The sequence below is a fragment of the Saccopteryx bilineata genome, chromosome 3 (genome assembly GCF_036850765.1).
Source record: "Saccopteryx bilineata isolate mSacBil1 chromosome 3, mSacBil1_pri_phased_curated, whole genome shotgun sequence".
Lineage (NCBI taxonomy): Eukaryota > Metazoa > Chordata > Mammalia > Chiroptera > Emballonuridae > Saccopteryx > Saccopteryx bilineata.
This window is the reverse complement of record NC_089492.1, coordinates 260,954,287-260,978,547: the sequence shown is the minus strand read 5'-3', so window position 1 is coordinate 260,978,547 and position 24,261 is coordinate 260,954,287.

The following is a 24,261-nucleotide window of genomic DNA, read 5'->3' as shown; positions in this document are numbered from 1 at the left end:
TTTATCGGTGAGGAAACTGAGGCTCAGGGAGGTGAAGCTACTGGTTCAAGGTCACCCCGCCAGTAAAGGGCTGAGTGAGGAGGCTCATCTCCAGCCTCGCAGAGTTCAGAGCCTGTGCTCTCTGCCTGCGCGGAGTGGGCAGCCCTGTTGGGGTGGATCGGAGCAGACAGTCCAGAGTCGGACACGTGCACCTTCGCTCTCGCAAGTCTGCGCGGTGGAGGTGGGTGAGTGTGGGGTGGGGAGGCCACGTTCAGATACAGGAGAGGACGTGTGCGGACCAACCGTGTGGTTGGCTGCTGTGACAGATGTGGCAGAGTATAGGAGACGCCGATGCGCGAAGCTGCTGCTGAAGTTAAGGAAAAGGAAGACAGACACGGAGGTCCTTGCGTGTCTAGAAAGACATTGCATGTCCTTGTATGGCTAGTTTAAATTTTATTTTGTAGGCCAATGGTTTTCGTAGTGTGGTCCTAGGACCTCTCTGGGTGTCCCTCAGTTCCTTTCAGGGATCAGTGAGCTCAAAATTATTTTTATAACAATGTTAAACCTGCTTTTTTTTTTAACTCTCATTCTCTCACTAGTGTAAGTGAGGTTTTCCACAGAATATTGGACATAAGATATTGCAACAGGTTAAATGCAGAAACAGATGGTAGAATCCAGCTGTCTCTTTTAAAGCCAGGCGTTACAGAGATTCGCACAAATGTACGACACCACTCTTCTCTTTAATATTTCGTTTTTATAAAACATAGATATTTTCATTAAAGTGCATTTACATGAACATGCAATGTGTTTATCATTGTAAATTTTAAATAATAAAGTTTTAGAAAATTTTCCGTTTTAATTTCTAATATGGTAAATATTGATAGAAGTAACCGAGTGCACATAAAAGAAAGCTCTTTGGGGTCCTCTATAATTTTTAAGAATGGAAAGGGGTCCTGAGACCAAAAGGTTTCTGAATGCAATAAGAACCTATTGAAGTTTTAAGTAGGGGATCCGAATAGCATTTCAGAAATAGCTTTCAAGATCCAAGTCAGGCCTTGAGGGATGAGTTCAGAAGGCTCAGGAACTTTAGGCAGACAGAAAAGAGGTTGGTAAGCAGCAGAGCTAGGACTCACATGACTCTTTTTTTTTTTTTAAGTGAGGGTAAGGGAGATAGACTCCCGCATATGGCCCGACCAGGATCCCCTGGGCAACCAAGTCTTCGGCCAGATGCTCCGCTCATCTGAGGCCATGCTTGCACTTGCAACAAAGCTATTTTTAGCACCTGAAGCAGAGGTTCCACAGAGCCATCCTTAGCACCCAGGCCAGGCTTAGCCAACAGTTTTTGCCACCAGGCCAGATTAGAAGAGAAAACTTTTTTTCACGGGCCGGACAAAATATTAAAATTAAAAAATGTTAAATACAAAAATGATTCGTTTAGCCTGACATGTGGTGGCACAGTGGATAAAGCGTCGACCTGGAAATGCTGAGGTCGCCGGTTTGAAACCCTGGGCTTGCCTGGTCAAGGCACATATGGGAGTCGATGCTTCCAGCTCCTCCCCCTTCTCTCTCTGTCTCTCTCTCCACTCTGTCTCTCTCTCTCTCTCTCCTCTCTAAAATAAATAAATTAATAAAAATTGTTTAAAAAGTTAAAAAAAATGATTCGTTTAAGTAAACAAAATTTTATTATGTAATTTATGAATAAATGTAAGTAATTTAGTACAACAAAAAAACTAATGTGATGTGTTGAGGTGCTTTGCATCGCCTATTTTTTTTTTTATTATCTGGCTCTATACTTGTAGTAGCTATTCTTAACACAACCTCCAAATGTAAATCATTCAATCTTGATCTTGTTGTACTTCTATTTAGATTCATTAAAAAAAAAGTTTGTTCACAAATATAAGTTGAGCTGAAGATTAAATATTCCTTGGCAAGTTTTTTTAAATTTCCATATTTTCCATTATTCAATTGCTTATAAAAATTGCACAGACAGGCCCTGGCCGGTTGGCTCAGCGGTAGAGCGTCGGCCTGGCGTGCGGGTGGGCGTGCCGGGTGGATCCCGGTGGGCCGCATGCGGGGGAGTCTGACTGTCTCTCCCCGTTTCCAGCTTCAGAAAAATACAAAAAAAAAAAAAAATTGCACAGACAAATACAAAAGTTGTAAATCTTTATAATGGAATTTTTTTAAAAAATAAAGAAGTATCGCAAATCCATTCAACCAATTATTGGAAGTTAACCCTAGATTAGTCACATGCGGAATTCTTTTCCACAAATCACTATCTTAAATATCTTGATTTCAAATAATCAAAGATGCTTCCACTTCTGAGTAGCTGAGATTTTAACTTTCATGTTGTACAATGGTTAGATATTGTAGTTTATGTATAACGATTTAAAAGTACCACATTTCATTTCCACAGTGTGTCGTGCAGAGAATATTAAAAATTTAATTATGGGCCGCATAAATTCATTCTTTATGTTGACCATGCCTGACCCAGGCCATGCACTTGAACCAATTGAGCCATGGCTGCAGGAGGGGAAGAGAGAGAGAGAAGAGTGAGAGGGGGGAGAAGCAGCTGGTCACCTCTCCTGTGCCCTGACTAGAAATCGAACTTGGGACTTCCACACACTGGGCCGATGGTCTGCTGCTGAGCCAACCAGCCAGGGTTCATATGGCTCTTGTTTTTTGTTTTTGTTTTTAAACTAATTTGTAGAGAGAGAGATAGGTAGGGAGAGTGAGAAGAAAATATCGATTTGTTGTTCCACTTAATTACGCATTTATTGGTTTATTCTTATATGTACCTTGACCAGGGATTGAAGTCACAACCTTGGCATGTTGCTATAATCAACTGAACTACCAGACTTGTGTCTTGATTTTTATTTCTAATTTGCTAACCCCTCACCACTTGACAGGTAAGCACTAAGGTGACTCTTTTATTCCTTTATTTCTACTTCATCTGTGTAGTGAGGAGTTTGCTCATGTTTGCTGTGGGTTCTGACACAATTTCTGTCCCCAGCACACTGCTCGCTCTCTTCATTGCCTATTTTCTGAGACTCAGTCAAGTCAAGGAGGCAAATGAGAAGAAAGGAAGAGGTTGCCAATAAGTGGGTATGGGTGCCCTGGCAGAGATCCTTAAAGGCTACCCAGCCCAGGGTATCCTTCACATACTTGTAGGGCTCTTCAGGCATTGAGAAGGAAAACAATTGTATCAACACCTCTGCTGTCTGGAAAACTGCCTTCGAAGAGAAGTTCTCCCAAAGTGCTGAGTATCTGTTGCTTTCACATGAACAAAGAACTTATCCATAGAAGATGAAAATATTTTATATTTATCTTGAAAACAACATGAAATTAAATGAAGCACAAGAGAAAAATGATGCAGTCAAGAGATGGGGTAGCCTGACCAGGCAGTGGAGCAGTGGATAGAGCGTCAGACTGGGATGCAGAGGACCCAGGTTCGAGACCCCAGGTTTGAGACCCCGAGGTCACCAGCTTGAGCGCTGGCTCATCTGGTTTGAGCAAAATAAAAAAAAAGCCCACCAGCCCTGGCTGGTTGGCTCAGCGGTAGAGCGTCGGCCTAGCGTGCGGAGGACCCGGGTTCGATTCTCGGCCAGGGCACATAGGAGAAGCGCCCATTTGCTTCTCCACCCCTCTGCCGTGCCTTCCTCTCTGTCTCTCTCTTCCCCTCCCGCAGCCAAGGCTCCATTGGAGCAAAGATGGCCCGGGCGCTGGGGATGGCTCTGTGGCCTCTGCCCCAGACGCTAGAGTGGCTCTGGTCGCAACATGGCGACACCCAGGAGGGTCGCAACATGGCGACGCCCAGGATGGGCAGAGCATCGCCCCCTGGTGGGCAGAGCGTCGCCCCCTGGTGGGCGTGCCGGGTGGATCCCGGTCGGGCGCATGCGGGAGTCTGTCTGACTGTCTCTCCCTGTTTCCAGCTTCAGAAAAATGCAAAAAAAAAAAAAAAAAAAAAAAGCCCACCAGCTAGAACCCAAGGTCGCTGGCTCCAGCAAGGGGTTGCTCGGTCTGCTGAAGGCCTGCGGTCAAGGCACATTGAGAAAGCAATCAATGAACAACTAAGGTGTTGCAACGTGCAATGAAAAACTAATGATTGATGCTTCTCATCTCTCTCCGTTCCTGTCTGTCTGTCCCTGTCTATCCCTCTCTCTGACTCTCTCTCTGTCTCTGTAAAAAAAAAAAGAGAGAGAGATGGGGTAAACATGATATGTATTAGGCTGCTGCTGGCATAACATAGCATATTGTTTTATTGAAAACTTTTTTTATAAGTAGCAAAAGTATACTCTAAAATAACAATAAAGCCTTATCTGTGGTGGCGCAATGGATCAAGTATCTACCTGGAACGCTGAGGTTGCGGGTTGGAAACCCCAGGCTTGCCCGGTTAAGGCACATGTGAGAAGCAACTACTACTATGCATTGTGTTTCCCGCACCTTCACCTCCCCTTCCTCTCTCTCTCTTTCTCTCTCTCTCAAATGAATAAATAAAATCTTAAATAAAAATAAAATAAAATAACAATAAAAAGTATAGTACAGAAAATACATAAACCAGTAACATGGTCATTTATCATTATGATCCAGTATGTACTGTACATAATTGTATGTTCTGTGCTTTTACACAACTGGCAGCACAGTAGGTTTGTTAACACCAGCATCACCACAAACAAGTGAGTAATGCATTGCACTATGAAGTTTCGACAGTTACAGAATCACTCAGTGATAGGAAATTTTTAGCTTCATTATAATCCTATGGGGCCACTGTCGTATATTTGGTCCCTTGCTGATCAAAATGTAGTTATGTGGCATATGCCTGTTAAAGGTTTTGGGAATCCATAAGTTAGGCTTTCTATGGATGTTTTTGTGCTATAATGGGCCTTATGACCTGCAAAGCCTATAATATTTGCTCTCTGGCCACTCAAAAAAAAAATTGCTAATTCCTGATCTAGAGCTACCTATAGTAACATAAAAATATCTTAGAAATGCATTGAACAAAAAAGAAGTATACCATACATAATAATAAAAATAAGCAAAACAATACCAATTTTGTTTAGGGACACACATAAATTGGTAGTAAAAATATAAAGATATGTGGAAATGTGGCTCTATCTCATCAACAGAGAATCTCTTTCACATCAAATCCTACTCAGTTTTTGAATCAAATATCTCCTTCTTCAACAACTCGGAATAAAACTCTCAGCTTTTAAAACACTTATAATTAGGTCAGGTCCACCCAGATAAACTCCCTTCTTAAGGGCAGCTATGCCATATAACATAAACTAGTCACAGGAGTAAAATTCATCATATCCACTCTCTCAGGGATTATTCAGGATGTGCACAACCACTCTGGCCAGGAATCTAGGGGGCCATCTTAGAATTCTGCGTACTATACCCAGTGAGAACTGTTCTTTTAAACATTTCTCTATGAATTCCTATGACAAATTGTTCTCTAATTCTCTCCATGGCACAATATGCATTGTATTATCATTATTGGGACTGGTTACATTTTTAAAAAGACTTTATTTATTCATTTTAGAAAGGAGAGAGAGAGATAGAGAAAGAAAGGAGGAGCAGGAAGCATCAACTCCCGTATGTGCCTTGACTAGGCAAGCCCAGTGGATACGTTTTAAAACTCCTTTTCTATGCTGAAAGCTTCTTGATTTCAGGAACGTTGTTCGCACCTGTAGCTCCAATGCTGCGGGCTTCCTCATGAAGGAGATATTACTACACTTTGCTGAAAAAATTTTAAAATGTACACATTTTCTTTTGGAGCCAGCTCTTTTTTAGATCCAGCTCAAAACTTCTCTGACACTTCTGAAGAATTAATTGCTCCCTCCTTTGTGCTGTTACTTGGTAAATACCTCTGTATGAAATGTAGCACATTGTAGTAGCTTAAGTTACACTGTAGTTTCCTTGAGGATAGTTCTTCACTTTGATTCCACTTAATATCCCAGGGCACAACACATCATAGATTTCATTAATTGCTAATGTTTTAATTTTTAAAGAGGAGATGAAAGAGATTTAAAAAGCAAGAGACAGATGGAGAGTGTATTTGGGCTATGACCAGACCCTTGGAAAGAGTCACAGATGGGGACCAGCCAAGAAGTACAGAGCAAAGGAGAGGGAAGAAAATGGGTAAATCAGCTAGGATGTAATTTAAACAGAAAACCACAAACAAACAAAAGCCAGGCCTACTGTTTTATATGTTACATTAAGGAACAAACCTGGCAGAACCCTCCATAAAGGACAGCAAGAAGGAGTGATTATTCTGGGGCTGACAATCAAGTATTTTATTTTACCATGCTGGTGGGTAGACAGTGACCCCAAGGGAGAGTTGGTGAAGGAAAGGGAAAAGATGTCTTTTGGAGCTTAAAGAAAGTGAGGATGGGGGTGGGGGGTGGGTAACTGAAACACGTGAAAGCCCTTAACTTCCTTCTTGATTTGGATGTTTTCCCTTTCACCCCTTCTTTCTGTTGGCCTTTTCTGACTTCTTTTCTGCTTCAAGGATGCCTAAGATCATTACATGTGCAGTTTGACCAGACTTCCTCTGCATACTGTCTGGAATCAGAAGAATGGTTGGAAATTTTCTGATCTGATTCACCAGGAAACCATAAACCTCCTAGAAACAATTAGTAGAATAAGATAAAAGAGCCAGCTGCTAGAGCTGGAGGTGGGCTCCTTACCACCAAAGCACATGTCTGAGTTTAGTAGGATGAAGCTGGATAACCAAAAGATGACAGAATGACTCTAGTTCTCCTTAAATGATAGTCAAAAGGCAGGTTCTTTTAGACTCTCCTTCTTACCACTTTGCTTACAGCCCATGTGTTTACTGGGGAGCTAGCCGTCTGGTCAGTTATTGAGTGTTCCCAGTGCCAGACCCTTGGGAGAGACACCAAAATGGTATGGCACTTTTCCTCAAGGATCTTACAATCTTGTGAGGAAAGGTATTATAATATGAGGCAGAAAGTTGTAAGTGCCACAAGGGAAATGCAATCAAAATGTTGTGGTGTTTGCAAGAGATTCAGGAGGAGCTTCATAAAGAAGATGGCATTTTAGGGACCTTGAACGGTAGGAAAGTTGGAGGTGGAAGAGGGAATATTAGAGTAATGGGGCACTGTATGGAGAAGGCAGAATGAAATAGGAACTGGAAACCAAGGGGCATGTTTAAGAAATGGCAAGTAGTTTTGTGTGGTTGGAGCCTAGGATCCATATTGGGGAGACATGGTTCAATAAGTTGGACAGAGAAAATATGACTTTAGCTATGGAGAGTCTCAACTGTCAGCTAAGAATCCTGAGGGTGGGTAGAGTAAGGTGAGCAGAGGATTTTCAGGAGTGGAGGAGTGGAATGGACACACGAGGGAAGCAGAAGTATAGTTCTGGTTTGGCTTTGTCGGGCTCTCTGCCTAAAATGCCTCTGCTTGTCCTCTTCATCACCATTTTGGACATCCTGTGATCCATCATAAGTGCTATCTCCTCAAAGAAGCCATGCTCCAACCCTTTAGCCAATTATGAACTCCCAACTCTGAGCTCCCTACAGCCCACCAACTAATCTTTTCCGGTGACTTCTATCATGGCCTGCTCTGACAGATAGCTATTTTAATCTCTATCATTTCTGCATCCTGCACACATTGGTAAACATTAGTAAGTTCACTTAAATACTCTGCCTATAACTTGGGGAAGCCATGATGCTCAATCAACCTATCATTTCTATAAACACGGTAGACTATAGATTAGAATGCCTTCTCACTCAGTTATGCTAGAGGCTGAGATTAGATGAGGCCTTGGAACTCATCTAGTCTTCATTTTACTAGTGAAGCCCAGAGAGATGCAGTAACTTGCTCAAGGCCACACAGCTAGTTCACAATCTAAAATAATGTATGTGAGGGTTTTATCACAGTGGCTAACACACAACACATACTTAATAATCCTGTTTACTTCCCAGCCTCCTATACTTTAATAGTAATCTTTGTTTAGAATCCTTCCTATATTGTATGGAAACTTTATGCTGTTTCTTGCATTTGAGACTCTGCTCATACATGAAACTTTTTCTTCTTTCTTCTGTCTCTTCCTCCTGCCTTCAGGTTAACTCTCACTTATCAGTTAAGTTTACCCTCCCCAGAAGCTCCCTTTGGTCCCCTCTCTTCCAACCTCACCTCAGAATGGGTTAAATGCTCCTTCTCTTGCTCTCCGAGTAGCCTGGGCACATTCTATCATCATTGCACTTGCTAGGTGTTATACATATCATTTGATTCTGTGCGTGTCTTCCACCTGATGGTAAGCTCCAGAAAACTGGAAGTCTCTCCGTGTTCATTAAATGGCCAACACCTCACACTATACCTGGAACATAATGGTGTCAGTTAATATTATGGAGTGAATGTGCACAGGGGGGCCCTCTCAGGTCCATCCAGGTGATGGACCAAAGCAGCAGTCTCCTCATTGTCTACTTGAACTCACAGGGCCTTGATTGGACCAGCTGCTCAGATTCTGATGGTGTGAAGGCTTTCTAGAGGAGTGCTGAGCCTCAGACCTCATTGTTTATCTGAGACACTTCTGCTCTTGTTCCTCTTATAAAATACCAAATAAAAATAGTTCCAGGAAGCTATGTGGCTGAGAAATTCCAGGCTCTGTCTGAGCTCTGAGATGAAGGCTGTTATTGTTAGGAAGTTGGTCATTAATCCAACCTGCCTTTTCTCTGTGCTGTGGTGCTATACCCTTCTAAAGGCACTGATTCTTTTTGTCCTCAGTTGCCCTTAAGTCTGTCACTAGCTATAACTGGGAAAGAAATAACTTGACATCAGCTGATGTGGAAATGATCTAAAAGGTATTAGTTGGCCACACAGTCACTATGTGCTCTGGGTTTGTGGCTTTTAAGTTAACTTACACTGGAAGTGCCAGATGGCTAGTATGTAGCTTATAAGATGAAAGAAATAACACCTATCTTACCGAATGATTGCAATAGTGAAAGAAAATAAATAGGCAGAGGTTCCTGGCACACAGTGAAGGTTAAAGAAATGTTACATCACCTGAGAAGTTGTAATCTTCTTACTTTGTTCTGCTGCAGCTAGACTGCGTGTGGGCTATTAAGTTTTGACCTAGGCATCATATTTTAAAAGAGGGATGTTGACAAATTATCACTCAAAAGCCAATAATCAAGATAATAAGAATCTGGAAATCAGACTTTACAATAAAGAGCTGAAAGAGCTGGGGATATTTAGCCTAGAGAAGAAATAACTAGGATAGAATAGAATATATATTTATACACAATAAATATATAAATTATATAATAAATTATGTGTAATATATATAATAGAAAGGCATTAGAGGGGTCTTCAAATATCTGAAGGGCTAACATCTAGAAAAGGATTACGCCTCAGTTCTAGTTCATAAATATTTATGGAACACCTATGAAGTGCCAGGCACTGGGAATGCAAAGAAAAGTAAAATACAATCCCTGTCCTTGAGGGCCTTGGAGTACAAAAGACCATGACAATGCAAAGAGGCTGTTGCAGAGGTGTATACGATGTGCCAGGAGAAAGCAGAGGAATACATTCTGCAGAGAGAGTGGGGAAGGATTCACGAAGGAGGTGACATTAGGGGGGACTTTGAAGGAAAACAAGGACTTTTTTTAGGCAGAGAAAGAGGGCAAGTCCAGCATGTGCAGAAACAAAAAGGCACCCTCATGGAAAACCCAGGGTGCCCTGGAAAAGCAGAGGGAAATGGGCCTGCCAAGTCCAGTGGGAGCCAGATTATCAAGGGTCTTTGGATATTAAGCTAGAGAGTCTGGACTGTTTACCTGGAATGGGTATTAAAGAGCCATCAAAGCATTTAAGCATCTGGATTTCATTTTAAAAGGAAAGCTCTGACAAGCCGTGCTGAAAGGGCTTTACAAGAGAGACAGAAGGCAGGGGAGACAGGGCTTCTCGGCATTCCAAAGAGTTACACATGAGCTTGGATCTTCCATTTACTGAGGGTGAACTTGGGCACATTTTTCAACTCTGAATTGCCCCCTCCCTGGTCTTATATTGGGATGATCACATTTATTTTATAGAGACATTTTAAGAGTAAAATGAGGCAATATAGCCAAATTCCTCACATGTGCTTGATATCCAAATGGTGCTCAGTAAGTGAGTACCATTTCCTTCCTTCCTTTTCCATAATGTACACAGAGAACGTAATTTTGCTCAGCGAATCTTGGCTCAGTGACCAAGCAATGGGATAACTTCCCTAGGAAGAAATGAATACATCACTATATATGTTCACATTTATTTGGTGGGAGAGGAAGAAAAGCAGATAAACCTCTGAAGTCCCTTTCTGCTATAAGGTTTTATGATTCTGTCACCTAAGTACTAAGCGAATGGTCAAGAATCTGAGGTATAATACAACTTTTTAGTATTGACCTTGTTGAAAGAAGGCCATTGGACCCAAAGGAGGTGAATCCTTTTCAAAATGAATTTCTGTTACTGATGTGTACAATTTGGAAAGACCCATTCTCAGCTTACAGTATTCCTTTGGGAGTAGGTACCCTGGTGCAGGAGAAAGGGCACTGAATTTGAAGTTTAGGGACTTACATTCCAATGTCAGAAATTAAGGGTTTTGCTGTAAGACTTTGGACGGCTCATTCCCCATGTCTTGGCCTGAGTTTTTCCATCAGGAAGATGTGGAGGTTGAGCCTCCACATATCTATTACTAACAATCTAGGATTCTGGGCATCTAAATGATTAAGATCATGAGATTATCGTTGTAAAAATATTATATTTCAAGGGTTTCCACAGCAACTCTATCACTCACAGGTTATACATATGTCTCAATTAACAGCATCAAGCTCCATAAAATATATTTTAAAATGTGTTGCATGAACTGGGAGTGAGACACTAACATTCTTCTTAGAATCTTGTAATTCAGTGCATTTCAATTCTCAGCATTAACTCAACTGCAAATTGGATGATTTCATATTTCTGGTTGAGAGAGAAGACACTTTTCTTCAGTATGGCAATGAAATAAAAACATCAGTCATTTGTCACAGAAGGAAGATTGTTTTATCTCTGTATTAACTTCAGGGCCTAGATGCTGCCTCATCTGGGAGCAGACAAAAATGAGGACTAGGTGCTAGGACAGCCCTGCTTTTTCCATGCTGTTCCCGCTGACAGGAATGGCTTCCTGGCCAAGTCCTGCTCATCCTGCTTGAAACTTTCCCCTTCCTCTTCTGTTCCCTCCATTCACTGTGCTCCCCCAGCACTGTGTATCTTTTACAGCATACATCTTTGTGTATGATAAGTATTGCCTGGGTGACTAGTGATTCTCTATGAGATGGTAAGGAGCATGGCAGTAACATTTATTGAGCACCTGCATTGCCGGGCATACACATCCTGCCACAAAATCCACACAGTAACGCTTATGGAGTAGGCATTGTTATGGACTCTTTAGCTGAGGAAACGGAGGTCAGAGAAGTTAAATAACTTGCTCAAGACCATACTGAGTCTGGCTTTAAATCAGGCTTTTGTGGCTCCAAATCTGAGGTGCTTTCAATTTTTCATGCTCTTTTCTTGTCTTACTCAACTCTGAACTCAGTATAGGCCCAGCCTTTGGTGTATGTCCACTGCGATTGTAAAATGACAATCACTTCTTTATAATCAGTGAAGATTTACTGACTAAAGTGCTGAGGAGTTACAGAGGAGAATGTAACTGGGTGGGGATCGAGCTAGCCCTTTCTTGAGTTGCAGTGAGCTTCTGGAGACTTCTGCTTTGAAATGATTGCTCTCATTAGCCTTAGTGGTGTCTCAGCTCAGCAGGAGAGGCTGTGGTAGTCTCTTGACAAGGCCAACTGACAGGATAGACTTGTTTAAACCAAATTAGTTTCATATCTTCTAACAATCCTGCTCCAAGGTCCTAGTGTCATAGGAGAAACAGAATTCAGAAACAGCTATTATACATATGAAAAAGGCTATATAAGAGGCTTTACAAGATCCTAAGAGAGTAGAATGGAGGGGGAGTGATGAATTCTGCCAACAAGAATTGAGGAGGGTTTCACAGAGAAGGTGGCCTTTGAGCTGGGACTCAAAGGATAAGTAGCTGTAATACAGAAGCCAGAAGAATCATTTGAGGAGACTTATTAAAATGCAGATCCTAAGGTTCTACCTCCAGAGATTGTGATTCGGGGAATATTTTCAACAAGACCCTCAGAGTATTTTGATGCAAAGAAATTACAGAGCACATGGATGTTGATGATAAAATCACAGCCAAGCCAGGTTGAGGTTCAAGATGCCTGTATCCTGATGGGAGCTATTCCCAATCACATTCCCACTAATGTTTATAATTCTTTTCCTTATAAGAAAGAGGAAGCCAGTGGTGTGCTGGTAAATGTCTTAATGACTGGCTTTCTAGGGAAAAAAAATAAAAACAAACAAAAATCCCTGATTTATAGCACTTGCCAGTATCTATGGTATAAATTCTCGCAACATGGCTGATATTATTCTACCAAAGACACATCACAGAACACTGTATTGGGAAGAGATACATGCCACTTTCCCTTTTAAGCATGTAGGAGCCAGCTCCAGTAACCACTGGAGGAAGCCCACATTGGAAAGGGGGCCTACCGTATTTCCCCATGTATAAGACACACATTAATGTTGGGGCCCGAAATTTGGAAAAAAATGTATTACATAAAGTTATTGAACTCAAGTTTTATTCATCATAAAATTCATACAACTCCGCATCACCATCAAAACTCCCATCCATTAGCTTGTCCTCATCTCTGTCTGACGAGAGTCACTGTCTTCAACAATGAGCGCAAAATCAAGCACAAAAAAGCGGGAAATGCAAGTAAAAAAATCTACAACCACTGTATAAGACACACCTAGTTTTTAGACCCCAAATTTTTCAAAAAATGGTGCGTCTTATGCATGGGGAAATATGGTACCTCCCTAGTAAGAATTCATGAAGAGCTTCTGATCTCTAATGGATTATGCTTTATTTATGACTGTTAGGCCTTTCCTGAGGGTATAGGGCTAGAAAGGCTGCACTGAGGTGGCCAGGTTGCCAGCATGCTCAGAATTGGGGGACAGAGTGGGCCCAACTCTGTTTATTTCTTCTTTCTCAGGGAGGGAAATGGAGCTCTGACTAAGTGTAAGAAGCATGGGCTTTGGAGTCAGTATGGTTTCAAATACTGGTCCCAACAATTACCAACTTCTGTGACCCTCAGTTTCCCTATTTGTAAACAAGGGAAAATAATACTGTGTCTACTCCACAGAATGCTTTTGATGATTAAAGTGTGTCACATAGAAAAGTTTCTGTAAATGTCACCTGACCTATAGCGATGCAGTGGATAAAATGTCAACCCGGAACACTGAGGTCACTGGTTCGAAACCCTGGGCTTTCCTAGTGAAGGCACATATAAGAGTTGATGCTTCCTGCTCCTCCTCCCTCCTTCTCTCGCTTTCTCTTTCTCTCTTGTCTCCATAAAATGAATAATGTCTTTAAAATATGTATAAAAAATAAATTCCTGTAAATGTTAATCTCTCTCCTGGTCTCCATTTCTTTCCCTGCCTGTGATAATTTTTTCCCAGATTTTACCAGAGCTGGTTAGACCAAGGACCAGTTGCATTCATAAGCAGAGTAGTAAGTCAGCCATACAGTATAATTTTAGGGAAAGATCCTTCAGACAAAAGAGGTGTGTGTGTGTATGTGTGTTTGTTTATGTGTGTGTGCGTGTGTGTTCATTTACTAGTCTATCATGGGGATTGAGCTTCCACCACTTAAATCTTTGTCAGTGCCCCCTAGCAAAATACCACTACAAACAACCTGTGGTCAATGCTGGGTTTATTATTTGCTGCATGAGGACATGGCACTCCTTGTGGACCTGTGGGATGTCTCAGATAGGGAGCATTAAGAGTAGGAGGAGCTTGTTATAAGCAGGAGTTTGCTTTGGGTTAGGTGCCATAGGAAGGCAGAGGCTATTTAGTGATTAGGTATCTTGATTTGTATCTGAGAGAGAGAATGCAGAAAGGCTACGGCTATAACTGGTAGAGAAACAACCATCACTCATGTTGGCCAGAAGAGGGGGCTGGTGGTCATTCTTATGATTTTTGCAGTGTTCTTGTTTTTGTCTGTATTCAGACGTGATTATGGAGTAATGTATTTTTTGTCTTGCTGCATCACAGTTACAGCGACCTTGTCTGGGATGGTGTTCTGTGAACTTGTTTATGTTCAGCAGGAGAACGCCTTGGCCCAGCTGTGAGTGCCAGGCCCTCCGACCACTGACAGGGTGTCTGCTTTCTTTCTCATCTTATTTATCCACAAAACATTTACTAATGTCTTTTAGGCATGGTCACACATTATCACATTTAAACCTCACAACATAATCCTGTGAGGAATAATTATCTTCATTTTATAGACGAGGAAACTGACTCTGGGAGATGAGTGGTTATCCAAACTTACCCAGTTTTAAAAAAGAAGAAGATAAAGTTAATCTCGGGGAACCTGAATTCAGAACTATCTGACTCCATGTCCAGGGCTTATCCTATTAAGCTGCTCTACAAGAAGTGAGGCCCTAAGGAGGCTGAGGCCTCAGATAACTTTAATCCTCTTGGTTATCTGGAAGAGATTGCAATTCCTGGCCTGCCTTGTCTAAGGCCTTGACAAGTTAGTGCTGGGCACACCCTCGAGGCACACGCTGGCTTTCAATAGACACAGCAGTTGGATATAGTTAAGAATGCAAGCACCTGGGCTCTTGGTCCTGGACTTGATAGTAAGTCCTATGTAATCTACAATAAATCATTTCCCCACCTTGGGTCCTGGTTTCTTTTTCTAATGATTTAAGTGTCCCTGAGCTTAGGAAATCAACAAATAAATAGTAATTGAGTGAATGTGTGGAATGAATGAATGAATGAGTGAGTGAATGAATGATAGTCTAATCAGAAATAGATTTTCTAGTCAGTATTTTGATTTTTTTCTATCTTTCTCCTCTGACTGGTTGGTTCCATCCTTTCCTGTCCTCCCCTTGGCTCCTAACTCTGCTGCCCTCCCAGCCATCCCTCTACCGTTTCTAGGGTTCCCTTGTACTCTCTGGCCTGGTGTCCCCTCAGCCTCAATGACCTCAGCCCTCATTTCCAGCTGTTCTTGCCACAGTATATGGCCACCTTCAACTACCATTGCCCAAAGCCCTCTGCCCAAGTTGCTGAGCCAAGAGTCCCTCAGAGTTAGACTTGTAGAGAGGGATGGGGCCTTAAAAATAACTCAGTTTAGGCCCTGGCCGGTTGGCTCAGTGGTAGAGCATCAGCCTGGCGTGCAGAAGTCCCGGGTTGGATTCCCGGCCAGGGCACACAGGAGAAGCGCCCATCTGCTTCTCCACCCCTCCCCCTCTCCTTCCTCTCTGTCTCTCTTTTCCCCTCCTGCAGCCAAGGCTCCATTAGAGCAAAGATGGCCCCGGGCGCTGGGGATGGCTCTATGGCCTCTGCCTCAGGCGCTAGAGTGGCTCTGGTCGCAAAAGAGCGACACCCAGGATGGGCAGAGCATCGCCCCCTGATGGGCATGCCAGGTGTATCCCGGTCGGACGCAAGCGGGTGTCTGTCTGACTGCCTCCCTGTTTCCAGCTTCAGAAAAAAAACAAGAAAAAAACCAAAACAAACAAACAAAAAAACCCTCAGTTTAACCCTTTCAGTCCTAGAGAGGAGGCACAACTTACTCATAGTCACAATAGAACTGAGCATGAGTCACAGATAGAACCCAGGCACCTGATTGCTAGTTACACTTCCTTATTATCTTCTGGAAAAGGTCTATTTTTATTTGAAGCCACAAACTATAGTACATTTAGTATGTTGATTTCACATACATTTGTTGACTAGTCTCCTGTATTGAGTTCTGGAGATAGGAAGAATAAAATTTCCTAAAAGCAAAGGGAATTCTACTTAACTGGGGAGACAGATAAATAGATAATTATATCACGAGTGTTCTGGTAGCCAAGTAGACAAAATGCTGTAGGAAGATATGGAAGGAGCAAGGAACTACCTGGGATGGAGAGAAGTCATAATGTTTGGGTTGGGTTTTGAAGTATGGATGAAGTTCACCAAGCAGGGGGATGGCGCTGTGGAGTAGAAGGGCATTGCCATCAGGGGTAGCTACTCAACCTGTAGGAAGACAGGGAGCCATTGAGGATCATGGCAGAAGTCCCCCAGTGTACAGTGGTGATAAAGGGAACATATTATCCTGAAATAGGAATTTGGGTTCTGCTTTCAATTCTACCATGAAGTCGCTGGTTGCCTTTAAGCAAATCACTTGGTTTCTTTGTGTCTTAGTTACCTCCTTATCTCTTCAGGAGAATACCCATAGGCCTGCTAGCTATAGAGATGCTCTATTCAATATGGTAGCCACTAGCTACCATTAATAGTGCAAGGCACTATTTAAATTTAATTAAAATTAAAATTATGTTTTTTAGTTGTACCAGCCGTATTTCAAGTACTCAAAAGCTACTGGTGGCTAGTGGCCACCATATTGGACAGCACAAATATTGAATACTTTCATCAACTCAGAAAGTTCTAAGTGGTGCTACTCCAGAGGCTTATGATTGATTCTGAGAGTGGAAAGGATTTGTCCCATTACACAGCAAGGTCTCCAGTTTCTTGCCTGCCTGAGGACCCAGGGGAGATCACAATGAACAAGATGAAGAAGGCACACCATTTCACTGCCCAGCCTTGATTCCTGTCTTTATCCCTTTGTCAATACAAGTCATTTAAAAAGAAATTAACTATGTGAAAATCTCCCACAGTCCCTGGCCCATATTAGGGGCTTTCATAAACACTCAGCTAATTTACTCCCCAGGTACCTTATGAGGAAACAGGTTCAGAATGACCTGTTTAATTAAGACTTAGGTCTCCAGATTTTCAAGCTATTTTGAATGATGGAATTTAGGATACAGTAATGGTCTTCAAGCATCATTTTGTTCTAAACATTTCAAGTTATAGATAAATTGTAATCCAAGTGATCCTATGCAGACTTTGTGTGTCAGATATATGACCTTTTGTGTTGCCTTATCTGTGGCTACACGTATGACCATGTCCTAGAGCTTGCAAGAATTAAACAATGGAAAACCATATTTGTAATGCACAAGACTTCCAGGTGATATGGTTCAATGGTTTCACAACAACAAAAAAAGTAGTAGGTAGAATCAATATTATTATTATTTTTAAAAAGAACATGAATATATCATCTGTTCTGAACCAAGCACTGTTTAGAGAGATTCTAATAGATAACAACCCTAGAGGTAGGAAAGTGAGCGCTTTCATTATATTTGCTTTGCAGACAAGGAAATGGAGGCCAGAATAAGTGACTCACCCAAGATCTCATTGCCATTGAATGGCAGAGCTGGGACTTGCCATGATGTGGCCTCAGAGCCCAGAAAGTTAACCTTGATCGAGAACCCTCTCAACTCTGAAACTGTTGAACATCAGGACTTGAGGGAGGCTTTGGGACTATCTAGTCCCGTTCTTTTCTTTAATTATGAGGATGCTGAAGACCACAGAGAGGTTCTGATCTGCCCAAGGTTACTCAGCGCGTTTTGTATGTCACACCTTGAACTTGAATGTGTGACTCCTGACTCCTGTTCAGTGTTCTTTGCTTCACTACTTTCAAAGAGCCTAATAAATAAAATGGCTCTCTGAACCTCTGTTTGCCCAGCTTATGCTGGGTGGTTTTTATGGGGAAAAAGAAACACTTGGACTTGCAGAGTCCTGGAATCAAGTCTTACCTTGGTTGCTTATCCCGTGATCTTAAGTGAGTCACTTTATATGCCTTTGCTTCAATTTCTCCAGATGAACATTAAGAATATAATTGCCTTGTCTGACTAGTAGTGGTGCAGTGGATTGAGCATCGGCCCAGGATGCTGAGGGCCCTGGTAGAAAACACTGAGGTCACCAGCTAGAGCACCGACTCACTAGCTTGAGTGTGGGGTCACCAGCTTGAGCACGTGATCATCGACATGATCCCAAGGTTACTGGCTTGAGCCCAAAGTTCACTGGCCTAAAACCCAAAGTCACACTGGCTTGAACCCAAGGTCACTGGCTTGAGCAAGGGGTCACTGGCTCAGCTTGAGCCCTGAGTCAAGGTACATATGAAAAGCAATCAATTAACAACTAAAGTGAAGCAACTATGAGTTGATACTTCTCATCTCTCTCTCTTTCCCCTCTCTCCCTTCTTGTGTTTCTCCAAGAAAAAAAAAAAAAAAAAAAAAAAGAAGACACTTGCCTTGCCTGGGTGGGTGACTTAGTGGATAAAGAGTTGATCCAGTGCACCAGAAGTTGCTGGTTCACCCCTGGTCATGGCATGTAGGAGAAGCAATCAATGAGTACACAACTAAATGGAACAACTAAGTGAAACAAGTTGATGCTTCTCCCTTTCTCTCTCTCTCTCTCTCTCTCTCTCTCTCTCTCTCTCTCTCCCATCTCCCCCTCTCTACCTTTCTCTCTTTCAAATCAATAGAAAAGTTAAAAAAAATTATGCCTTAGGAATTAAAGCAGAGTGCCTGACACAAAGTAATTGCTCCAGAAATAGGAGTGCATTTTGAAGATACAGGTCCTGCCCTCTACATTATGGATGTGGAGTTAAGACTGGCATGCAAGGAGATACTGGGGGACAACAATGAGCAGGCTTTCCTGATAGGTCAATGAGTGTTAGGATAATTGATGTGCTGTTGGCTTCATCTGGCAAGGGGGTCCTTGAAGTGATTCACTGTCAAGAAATCATCCCCGAAAAGCTGACCTGCAGGAACCAAACTGGACACGAGGTGGCAATAGTGGTCCACCTAGGAACCAGGAGATACCACAGGCAACGTGGGGAACCAGATCACCAGCAGTTCCTTTCTTGGTGGACTTAGAAGAAAGACCCTCTATAGGGAGACTGAGAGTCAGGGTACTGTGCCCAGGAAAGAAGGATAAGCAGAAAGTTCACACTCCTTACACTTCATAGTCAACCTTTTTAAGTATTATCAGTTTTACACACAAGGCAGTGTGACTCAGAGAAGTTAAATCATTTCCCCAAAGAGATATTATTAGGAAGTGGATCCAGGATTTGGACCTGGGCCCACTGATTCCAAAGTTATCCTCCTTCTAGAAAAATATGTTCTCCCAGCTAGTGAACTTACTATCAACAGAGGCTAAACAGGATGTTAAGGGAGGAAACACCAGGAAACAAGATACAGAATTAAAGCAGCTTCCTCCCCAGCAACCTCTCTAGACCAGGTCCTCATGCCTTTTAACCTGGCCCACTACAATTGCTTCCTAATGCATTTGACTGTTTCCCTTCTTCCACCCTTGAGGTGTATCCTCCACAGTGATCTTGTTAAAATGAAACCACATCAGTTATCCCCAGTTCAAAACCCCTCCAATAGCCTCCTATTCCAATTAGAACAAAATTCTCACCATGCCTATAAATGCTTATCAAGAGGCTTCCAGGGGTGGGGAGCTCTGATTTGCAGCATTTGCTAATTGTGATGTGCATTCTCCCTCCATGGCCATTTCAAACTTCCAACGTGACGTCACTGAACAGTAAGTGCTCCAGAGCCGGTCTGAGTTGGCTCCAAGCACACCACTGCACCAAGGCCCCATGCATGGAATCTGGCCCCAGACTTCTCCAGATGAGCTGCTCATCACTCTGCTCCTCACTCTGCTGGATCCCTGATCTTCTCTCTGTTTCTTGAACATAATAAGCACACTTCTACCTCAGGGCCTTGGCACTTGCTCTTCTCTCTGTTTGGGAAGCTCTGCCCCCAGATCTGTGCATAATTTGTTGTATCACCTCATTCAGTTCTCTACTCAAATGTTATAGAGAGGCTTTCCCTAAACAGTTTGCCTAAGGCATCTTTTTTTTTTTTTTTTTTTTTTTTGGCCTGGGACACTGAGGACCCAGGGTTGTGGGTTTTTGTTTTTTTTTTTTTGGTTGATTTCTTTGTTGTTTTTTTTTTTTATCCAGAGATACAGAGAGACAGAGAGAGGGACAAGAGACAGACATGCAGGAAGGGAGAGAGATGAGAAGCGTCAATTATTCATTGCAGCACCTTAGCTGTTCATTGATTGCTTTCTCATTTGTGCCTTGACCGAAGGGCTATAGCAGAGCGAGTGACCCCTTGCTCAAGCCAGCGACCTTTTGGGCTCAACCCAGTGACCATGGGGTCATGTCTATGATCCCACGCTCAAGCCAGTGCCCCTCTCCCCCGGCCCCCCTCAAGCTGGTGAGCCCTCGCTCAAGCCGGAGACCTTGGATATTTGAACCTGGGTCCTCTGCATCCCAGTCCAAAGCTCTATCCACTGCACCACCACCTGATCAGGCACCTAAGGTATTCTAACCCTCATCATTTTTACTGCCATACTCTGCTTTATTTTTCTCTAAGGGCATCTATCACTGTCTGATAATAAGTGGCAGGCTTATTTATACTTACTTGTTTAGGTCATCATTGTATTCCCACTCTAGAACAGGTCTGGCTGAGAGAAGGCGCTCAGTAAGTAGTAATTGGATTAATAAATGAGTAATTGGCTTTACTCTATATGTAATAAGCCAGGGCCATACCTCACACAGGTTCTGTGACCAGTATCACAGGATGAGAGCGTAAGTCAGCAGCATAGACCTAGTTTTGGACAGGTTCCTGGAGTCTGGAGAGAAACCATCAAACCGCTAGGCAGGCTGAATATGTAGAGAAAAATTAATCCCACTTAAGAAAAGCCCATAAACTAAATTTCTGAAATACACAAGGAAAATGAATGATGATGAAGACAACTAGCAAATCAATAATTGGGAGAATGACGCCACTACAGACAAGTAAAATAATAGAATTATCTGGAAACAACTTCAAAATGGATGTTTAAGCTCTTCAAATAAAGTCAGGAATAACATTCATCCATAAAAAGAGAGTAACAAATTATAAATTAAAAGCAAGCAGAAAGGAGACAAAACCATTTAGAAACTTTGGAAATGGGAAATATAATTATGGAAAGAAACATGGGAGACAGACTTAATCTAGATTAGACATGGTAGAAGACAGGATTAATTGTTTGGTAGGGGGAACTGGGGCTTTCACCCAGGATACAAGAGATTAGTGACGGGAAGAAGCCTGACCTGTGGTGGCGCAGTGGACAAAGCTTCAACTTGGAATGCTGAGATCACTGGGCACATATGGGAGTTGATGCTTCTTGCTCCTCCCCCCTTCTCTCTTTCTCTTTCTCCCCTTCTTTCTCCAAAAATAAATAAATTTAAAAAATAAAATAAAATAAGTTAGGGGAAAGAGCAGTGTAGAAGTGAGAGAGGTTCTAATGCGATAGGCAGCCTGCAGACACTGTCAGTGTCGGGCCCACTTCCGTTGGCTGATCCCAGCAGCCACTTAAAGACAGCTCTGTGTAGGAAGACAGCCTCCTGCATCTCCATGTGAGGACATTTTCTGGTAGTAGGAGCTTGTTCAACTTGCACAAGGGGCAGGCAGAGTACTGGGGTAATTGGCCTCAGGAAAGACCCTCAACCAGCAGAGGGCATCAGTTTACAGATAAATGCTTCAAGTTTTCTTGCTCTTTGTTGGGTCATTCATGCAACCTGTTTCACATAGTATTCCACAGGCCGCACAATGAGGTAGAGCCTCAGTTTCCCCCAGTAGTAACCTGCTTACAATCAGATTTTTTGTTGACTTTTCTCCCTTCCCTGTCTCATTTCCCTACCCCTTCACTGTGCTTCTTCGCATAGTCTCCCCAATAAGCTACTAACATCCAAATTCTTGTCTTGGGATCTGCTTTTAGGGAAACCCATACTAAGACATAGGGAAATAACCATGGCTTAAGCAAGGTACCAGTCTATTTCTCTAATATGGAATAGTGATATGAGACCTCTCCCAGTTCTGCTTTGCTTCTGCCATGGTTAGTAACCCTGGGAATGTGGCAGGTATTTAAGGCTGGTGGGGTGAGGGAGTTCACAACTGACTACAGGACGGTGGTGGGGGGGAGAACATCCTGTACTGAGGAGCAGGGATGGGGTGGCCCAGGTGTGTAGAACTGAAGCTCCCCCTTCTTCCTGGATTGTAGGTCCCTGAAACGGGGGTTGTGTTACACATTATAAGTACCATGTGAGGTTCACTAGGAAGTTTAGGGCAACCTCATGAAGACTCCTGTCTGTCTTCTACCCCTTTGGTTCAAGATGGCTCCACCAACTCCAGCCATCTCACATATTTTCCAGATAGCAGAGAGAAAGACAGGTCAAAGAAGTTCTGCAAGACTGATGCTTATGCCCATTGTATAGAACTCAGTTATATATCCATATGTCGCTAAAGGAAGATTGAGAAGTATAATCTTTATTTCAAGTGGCCATGTACCTAATTAAAAAGTCAGAGATTCTATTTCTAAGGAAAGGAGGGAAAATAGATACTGGGGACACCTGGCATTCTATGCTCCAAACAGTTAAGAAAGATGGAGTATATATTGACAGGATGCTATATGGGAGTTCCAGGAGAACAGAGGGAATGCAGAAGAAGCAAGATTAAAGAAATAATGGCTGAACCTGTTCAGGCAGTGGCACAGTGGATAGAGCATAGGACTAGGACACAGAAGACCCAGGTTCAAACCTCTGAGGTCGCTGGCTTGAGTGCAGGCTAATCGGGCTTGAGCGTGGGCTCACCAGCTTGAGCGTGCGGTCACTGGCTTGAATGTGGGATCATAGACATGACCCCAAGGTCGCTGGCTTGAGCAAGGGGTCACTCACTCTGCTGTAGCCCCCCGGTCAAAGCACATATGAGAAATCAATCAATGAACAACTAAGGTGCTGCAATGAAGAATTGATGCTTCTCATCTCTCTCTATTCCTTCCTGTCTGTCCGTATCTGTTGCTTTCCCTGTCTGTCTCTCTCTGTCCCTGTCTCTCTTGCTAAAAAAAAAAAAAAAAGAAAGAAAAACGCTGACAATTTTTCAGAATTAAAGACATGGAAGCTCAGATTCAAAGTGCATACTCAATGCTGAACAGATGAAATGAAAGTAAATTCACACCTAGACATGCTGTAGTGAAACCACAGAATGCTGAAGATAAAGGAAAAATGTAAAAGCTACTACAAAGGCATCCTGGACTCCTGAGACCCTGTCTGGAACCAGGTTTCATGTTGATGACTCAAGGCTCTCATCCTGTGATGCCGGTTGGGGGTTTCACATCCTGTCACTGACCTGTGTGAGGCTTGGCCCTGGCTTCACCTAAGGCTCATTGCCCAAGGGAGTCAGATTCCTGGCTACTCCCCTGCTTCTGCACCCAGACCCCTACTTTCCACATTATGTCGCCCTTTGTGTGTCTGTTGCATTCCTGGTCCACAAAGATTTTTTTCCTAGTTTGAGGATAGCTATTCCTATTTTGAATTTCCGTGATCTATTGGTCACACAGACCAACCCTAATACAGTGTGAGAGCAGAGAATACAAGGGCAAGACTAACAGGAGGTAAAAATTATTGAGGTTCATCTTGGAGGCTAGCAATTACAGTCTGTTTTAAGTGTTTTATAATTATCTGCATATTCATTCATGAGATTGAGACTTTTATCATCCTCATTTTGCAGACTGAATCACAATGAGATTAAATAATTTGACTAAAGTTACATTTCTAGGAAATGGTCTTGGACATTGTTATGAACTGAATTCTGTCTCCCCAAAAGTTTGAAGCTCTAACTCCCAATATGATGGTGTTTGGAGACGGGGCCTTTGGAGGTAATGAGGTGATAAGGTCATGACTTGGGGCCTTCGTCTGATGGGACTAGTACCCTTAGAGACACAAGGAAGGTGGCTTTCTCTCTCTCTCATTGCCATGAGGTTAGCACATGAAGGTGGGATTCAAAACATAAATTTACAGTACTATCTTGAGCAGAAGTTTCTGGACCCTATGATTCTCCCCAGAGTGGAGATACTCTGCCTCTGATAGGACTAGTTCCAGCAGCCAGCTGTGCAAATACCGGAAAGGAAGTTGTCTGCCCTTGTAGATGCGTCTGTTTTCTTCCCCAAGGAGACACAGGCTCTGGAGGACCCAGAGAGCCCCCTGAATAAAATGTATTTGGGCCTCCTGGCCTCCCAGCCTCCTGGTTCATTGCACCCTGACTCTCCTAAGTCATTCTATCATAAAACTTCCTGCCAACACTGCACCTCAAAGGTCTTCACTGATGCCGGCTTTAGGTGTTCATGGGCCATATTTGAATTTCAACAAGGGACTCATAAAGATGTTTTCATCTTAAAAATGTACAGGAACAGAATTCAAATGGTGGAATGACAGGCTGTGTATGGGGTTGATTGGCTG